Source organism: Calidris pugnax, unplaced genomic scaffold (genome assembly GCF_001431845.1).
Source record: "Calidris pugnax isolate Ruff unplaced genomic scaffold, ASM143184v1 scaffold70, whole genome shotgun sequence".
Classification (NCBI taxonomy): domain Eukaryota; kingdom Metazoa; phylum Chordata; class Aves; order Charadriiformes; family Scolopacidae; genus Calidris; species Calidris pugnax.
The window spans coordinates 13814209-13821307 of NW_015090862.1; positions in this window are offsets into that span (position 1 = coordinate 13814209).

The following is a 7099-nucleotide window of genomic DNA, read 5'->3' on the forward strand; positions in this document are numbered from 1 at the left end:
GGGCGTACAGCACCCCCAAAGGCACCCTGACCCCCACCCAGGGGTCACAGCACCCCAAAATGTCCCCATGGTTTGAAGCACCCCAAGATGTCACCACCCCAAGATGTTCACCACCCTCCTTGGCTCCCATAAAGCCCCCCATGGGCACCCCGAAACTCCCCAAAACTCCTGGGGGGGACCCCAAAATCCATCAGGGGGGGTACGGCACCCCCAAAGGCACCCTGACCCCCCCCCCAGGGGTCACAGCACCCCAAAATGTCCCCATGGTTCGAAGCACCCCAAGATGTTCACCACCCCCTTTGGTTACTCTAAAGAACCTCATGGGCACCCCAAAACTCCTCAGGGGTCACAGAGGGGTTCTGGGGGACCCCAAAATCCATGGGGGGGTTCTTGGCTCCCTGAGGTCACCCCAATCCCCCCCCCCCCCCCGAGGTCACTGACCTTTGCCGTCGGGACACTTGAGGTCGGGGGTGACGGTGGCCGTGATGTCGGGGCACACGGCGTAGGCCGAGACCACCACGGTGCCTGGGCAGGGGTCAGAGGTCACAGGGGGTCACCGGGGGTCATGGGTCATGGGGGGGGGGGGGGGAGGGGGGGGGGGCCGGGGGCTGCCGGCTCCCAACCTGAGCGCCGCCGCCGTGCCCGCCCCCGTGCCGCCAGCCCGCATGCGCGGAGCGGGGCCGCCCGCGGGGCCGGGGCGGCGGGCTGAGGCGAGGGGGGCCGTGGGGTTGGCGGAGGAAGGGGTTTACCGCCGCCGTTACCCGCCGCGCCCGCGCTGAGGGGAAGGGGCGACGGGGTGAAGGCCGCGGGCTGAGGGAACGCGGGTCCCTTCACCTGCCCGCCCCTCCCGCTGGCCCGCTCCCAGTTTGCCCAGTCGTCTGCGGGACACCCGTCTGCTGGTTGGTGTGAAAGGACGCGAGGGACTCTGTATGTTTCAGGGTTTGTTTTTATCTGAGGGAGATACTTCCTTCCCACGCGCTAAATTTCAGCTCTAAGGGCCTGTTTCTGGCGGTCCCCCCACCCCTGGCAGCTCTCTCAGGGGTGAGGGCACAAGCTCTCCAGCCATGAAGGCGACAGGCCGTGCCCAAACGCTGCGGGTCCGTACCCGGCACAAAATCTAGCACCTCAGCTTGAGCCCCACCAAGCCGGCCCACGGCCTCATCCTGCTCCTCACCACCTTTCCCCTCTTCCATTGTGTGGGGTGCATACGTTTGATGGAGGAACATCTTCCCATACCATTCCCACACCTTGCCCTGGAACAACGGTGGAAACGGCAACCCCACCGTTAGCAAACGAGTTCAAGGGGCCTGTGGTCCGCCTGTGGCTGGGTTTGAGGAGGCCCCTGGGAAGGAAGATGTGTGATCTGTTGTGGTGGTGACCTGCCTTCAGTTACCGTTTTTGTTTGAAGCTCTTTGGAAATGTGTACATCTCATGGCCCAACCTTTCCACTTGGTTTAACCTACACCAGTGCATCTATCCTGCTAGACCTGGTTGGGTGGTCATGTCTACAAAGACAGTAACCACACTGAGTTTAACACGCGTTTCTTGCCCCTCTAGACCCGGGCAGTCTCACCTGACAACAACCAGCCCCAAAACCACTTTCCAATACTTTCCAAAGCGATCGAGCTGCTGGCCAGAGCGCGTGGAACAGGCTGGAGGTAGTTCCCATACACCATGTTCTCTCCAGGTGGAACAGAAATGACAATGCTGGGTACAGAGCAGAAGATTTTCTGCTGAAAACCCTGTGCGTGAGCTTGGCATTGTCTTCCAAAATATGCACTGTTGATTCCATTTAAATCAACTGAAATAATAAAAAAACTCGTGCAATGTAGTCATTTTGGAGGATGGGACGGACCGTCATTGTACACTCTTTTCAACCAGGGTGTAAAGCAGTAGTTTTTCTTGTGTGGCTTCAGCAGGGTGAGGCACATGAGAACAGGAACACTGGAAACACATTCTCATTTGCCTTCCTCCTCCCCCTGTAAGATGGGCTTATGAGGCAGACCACTTGGAAGTTCCCAGGCTCAAAAAGAGGGGTCAGGCACAGTCATGGCTCAGGAAAGAGCACCATCTAGTGAAAAGCCACTTCTTGCAGAAACTCCATCCCCTACAACCAGACAATGACTAACCCAGCCCAGCCCAACCTACCTCATAACCTCTGAGGCAATCCCAAGCGAGGAAGCATGGCAACAGATAATAGATGCCTAAAGTTTTCCATAACATGCACGCTGAGATCTTTAAGCTCTACCTTCTTGGTTGTCCATTGAGGGAACATTTCTTCTCTGCTTGTCAACTCCAGCCTGACAAGTCAACCTCTGTCTTCTGCTGCCTCACGTGGAGCTGACACAGCCCTGGTCTTGCTGTAGGGCTCCCCCAGCCACATCGTGGGGATCAGAAGCCCCAAAGAGAGGGCTCAGCCTCCCAGCTGAGTCTGTACCAACCATGTACATACCCATGCGTAGGGACTTACGTGTACCACTCTTGCAAATAGTTTGGAAATGGTTTTGGGGAGTCTTCTCAGCACGAGGGTGCAAAAGTACTCTGCCAGGAAGGCTGTCCAGGAGTGTTTACCATAGTCATAATATTCTAAACCAGGAGGCATGGAAATTAGCATGGAAAACGTTGAGGAAAGATGACACAGCAGGTCAGCACCAAAGCAGGAGGATCAACTGATGGGCTATGGACATTTTAGTCAAGGGGGGTGAATCAAAACACAAGCAGAAAAGGTGTAATTGTTTCTATCAGAAATGATCCCTGCCAGGGTGGGCTTCTCCAGCTGCTCACACATCCCCAGAGTGCCAGGCACTGATGATGACCTAGGACCGGGATTAGCACAGGTAGGCAGGGCTGTGGGATGAGCAGAGAGCTCCCTGGACTACCAGGGGGTGAGTCAAAGGCTCAGTTTAGACCTGAGCCCAGGTCCCCCTTGCCTGGGGGAGGGCTCATGGTGCCCCAGGACCAGAGACCAGTGAGCATCTGCCACGAAAAGGCTGTATCAGCCCCTTCAGATGCCCAGCCCATGCTATTATACATCCTTTAATACATCCTTTTTACCTCTCCCTTCGTCAAGATGTAGTTTGTGCTCTACTTTTATCTTGAAATTGTCATCCACCCCCAAATAATTCTTTATCTCAAAATATCCTGTCTGCACCCACGTATAACCACAAACCAAAACAGAGAGGTAGTAGATGAAGGGAAATTCGTGCAGCGGCTTTGTGGATGCCAGCTTCCTGACAAATCATTTGCTTTCAAATCGTCTCTGACACTAGTTCCCCTGGGTTTCACCGTTTGCCATACATCCAGGTCTGCTTTTCAAACACCGTAAAAAATTAATAAAATATATCAGATGGTCTTTCATTGCCTCTTTCACGTTTTGATTTGTCACGAGCTTTGCTGCAGGGCTCCGTACTTCTTGCTCAGGAACTGGATTTAAAGTACGAGTTGCACTCGTGGATGAGACTGGAATTTGGATCTGCACAACATAATCTGAGCGTTTGTGTGTAGTGGCATGAATTAGCAATATGAGCGCATTGTTCCCATTTGCTGGAAATTAGCTGTCCTTGCAACTGAATAGAAAACAGAGTGCAATGTAATGATGGAAGCAGCAGCTATTAAAGATTTGTTTTCATTATGTTCAAGCAGCTACAAAACTGAGACACTGAGCATTAATGTGGCTGACAACAGCGTGTGTTGTTTTCATTGTGTTCCTCCTTGTTTGAAGCCGGTGCCTGGTAGTTGAGATAACAGCAGCTACACCTGAAGAGATTTGAATATCATTTACCTTCTTCAGACTCCAGCAATGTCATCTCTAAAGTCCCGTAAGCAGTAAAATCTCTGCTGCAAAATTATGGAGACTGTGGTTGAGAGCAACCTTCAGGAGGAGTTTCCCCCTTCCCGTGAATGGTGTATCTCAGTGAACATGTAAAAGTTCTTAGTGTGTCACAAATCATCAGACATCAGAGTTCGCCCTTAGGACAGGAGATAGCCTGGAATGGGGGAACTACAATAAAGCCCACCCAAACCAAACCACAAACACTTATGACCTGCAATATGAAATTAATTGAAATCAAAGCAAGTTCCCAGAGTTCTTCTTCTGCCCCTCTGTGGGAAGCTTGTGGGGCTTTGATGGAAGGAGAAGGGGAGCAGTCTTGCTCTGAGCTGTCACCCACCATGTACTTCAGCAGCTCATCACTGCTCTTTTTGATTATTTCTCAGTTCTGGGAGACAGTGCTTATCAGTTGCTCATGCAGATGTCATTTTAGTGAGTTGCTCAATTGGTGGGGCACAGCTAGCAGGTCCATCTCTGCAGCTCATGGGGCCCCTCCATCTGCTGATAAGCTGTGCTAACACCAAGCTCTGAAACTCCCCCTACATATATCAGCGGGAGCCCTGATGTAAATTCTGCCTTGTTCTCCTGGTCAAAAATTTCAAGTTACCTGTGTTTAATGGGACATGAAAACTGGTAAGGGAACATCTCTGGTGACAGTCCCAGCAGAACCACACCCACATGCATTTGTGACAGGGACAAATAATCTTATTTCACACTGTATTTGCTGTAAATATTCTCAGCACCAAAGAAATTGTCGTGTTGTACCTGCACTGGCTGCCTCGCTCGGTCTGTATCAGCAACTTCCAAGCAGTTAATACGAAAACCAGAAATAAAAGCAACCGAAAACTGAGAAGAGCCTCACAATCAGCTTTGCCTTCCCGCAGAGATGAGGCGTGTGCAGGTGTGTTGTGTTGCAAAGAAGGTTTCGTTTCCTCCCCTTTGCCCTCCTCCTGCCTGGCCCCAGAAACAATAGCTTCTAGAACAATAATAACTGGCGCAGGCTCATACTGCCTCCGCCAGACCTTTGGAGATCTGGTGGTGTTGGCAGAGAGACTCGGTCCCTACCTGCGGGCTCACCCTCCTTCCACCTGGTAGGACAGGAGCGAGATAGAGCAGCAAGTGAGGGATGAGGAGAGTCTTGCAGGCTGCAAACACTGTTGTCATTAAGCCTCCTGGCAGGGTTTTCTCTTGCATTTCGGCTTTATGCTTCATGCTTTGTCAAAGGACACCGTTAACAGGCGCCTGCTCTGGCCATCCTGTTCTTTTCAATACACCTTTTAATTTAATCCAACTCTATTTCTGTCTTCAGCGAGGGTTGTCGTCCGGTTACGTGCAAAGCAAGGGATAGGCAGATCGGTGCCAAAAGGCTTTATTGAAGTATCAGAAAACATCCATCAAATCAATTTACAAAACTGAATTATGTGGGACCCCAGGAGTAAAAAATGACAAACACAGAGAGTTAAATTGATAGCAGACCAGGATAAAAGCTTTTAGTCAATGCAGGCTGTAAAATTAATCAAATGCAATATACTCCCTAAAAATTAGAGCAGTTTCCTCATCCCCTGCACTCTACTCAATTTCAGATCTAAATAACATACAAAGTAGATTAAAATCAATCAATACAGCAGATCCCACAGTAAAGCAACTAATCAAGAAAGCAACACATGCATTTGCAACCAATTATTTATTACCATCACCACGTGTGGCCAGGATGTGAACGCATATGGCATCCCTGGCTTCTCTTGAACCGATGCCAGAGCTGATGGGTGTATTTGCTTTTTGTGCGAGGCAGTAAGAGAAACAGTCACTGTCTGGGGCACCTGGAAATATTTGCTTGAATCTTGCAAATGTTGCGAAGGGCCAAGACTGCATCTATAGTGTGGATGTGCGACAGTATCTTTTTCTCTGTCTAGGGCATGAGTGCTCCATCTTGATTTCTGCTGTTCAGGTTTTCTCTGTTGGTGTGTATGGACTGGATGAAACCTCCCAAGCTGCAGAACATGAGAGGAGAGTCCTCCAACTGTGGGAACCAATAGCCCATAGGTGACAGCAAAAGTTTGCAGCTTATCCAAACATATAAACGCCATCTCCCCTTCATATCCTTGCATTGAATACTTGCCCTGACTTTTTCTCTTGATGTTCACGACCCTGCCACTGCAGAGTGAAAAAGAAATACTGAAAGAGATGCCTTCCTCAAGAAGGCCAACAGGGAGCATGTGTGTTTCACAGAGATCCAAGTGCAGCCTGGGAACTCACATCTCAGACCGTCTGTCAACTTCACGTATATTCACAAAACCTATGGGCTGAAAACAAACTGCTTTAAAAACTGCTCTTTGAATTTCCATCATCAGCCACCCACCAACTGTTTTGCCAACACCTGTGTGTTACAACACGTACCTGTAGCAGACTGTGGTAGCTGACTTCAGATCTTGAGAACAAAGTAGACTCCCTTTATTGAATTTTCCAGTGCTAGAAAGCCAGCAAGTTCCTCTCCCCGTGTCATGAAGGCTCATTTTCTCGCACGCAAGTTCTTCACCCATTGCCAGTGAGCCCAGCTCAGCAGGACGACATGAACCCACCAGATGGTCCTAGTACTTCTGCACCAGAACTGCTGATGTGCACAAGGGTCAGCATAAAGGCACTGTGCTTTTCCTCAGCTTAACACGCTTCCAAATCCCAGAAAAGTACAAAAGGCCATTGAACGTCTCTGTTCAGAAGCACGAACAGTTGGCCTCTTATGAAGTGCAGATCTCTTGTGGCAGTGAATTAAAATAACTTGAGTTCTCAAGAGGGGAAAAGAAAACTGCTTCCCCAAGCACTCTAAACTGATCCATGTGGGTCCTAGGAAATCAAAGATATGTTGCCACAAATCCTAATGCCAGGAGGGACAACAGGGACTTGGGCATTCACTGGGTGCTGCGCACACACGCAGCCATACAGCATGGTTCAGCAGGGCAAGGATAATGTCATGACATGAGATGCCACTGATCATCAACTTTTATTACCGCACTGCTTCCCTCTGCCCTTCCTCTGAAGAATTAATTCTCAATATATATAAGTAGTCAGTGGCTTTGGTAGAGCGGTCGTCTCCACTGCCCAAGGAGGTTCTCGAGGAGGAACCAGTCTCATGGATATTCTTCTGTCCACTTTTCCTAGACATGGAGAACCACCATAACAGCATCATTTCTCCCTTCCCTTCTCTGCCTTTGGTTGCAAGAGCTCTGGCTGCCGGGGGCAGCCTGGACTTGGCTATTTGCAGTGGATAGCACG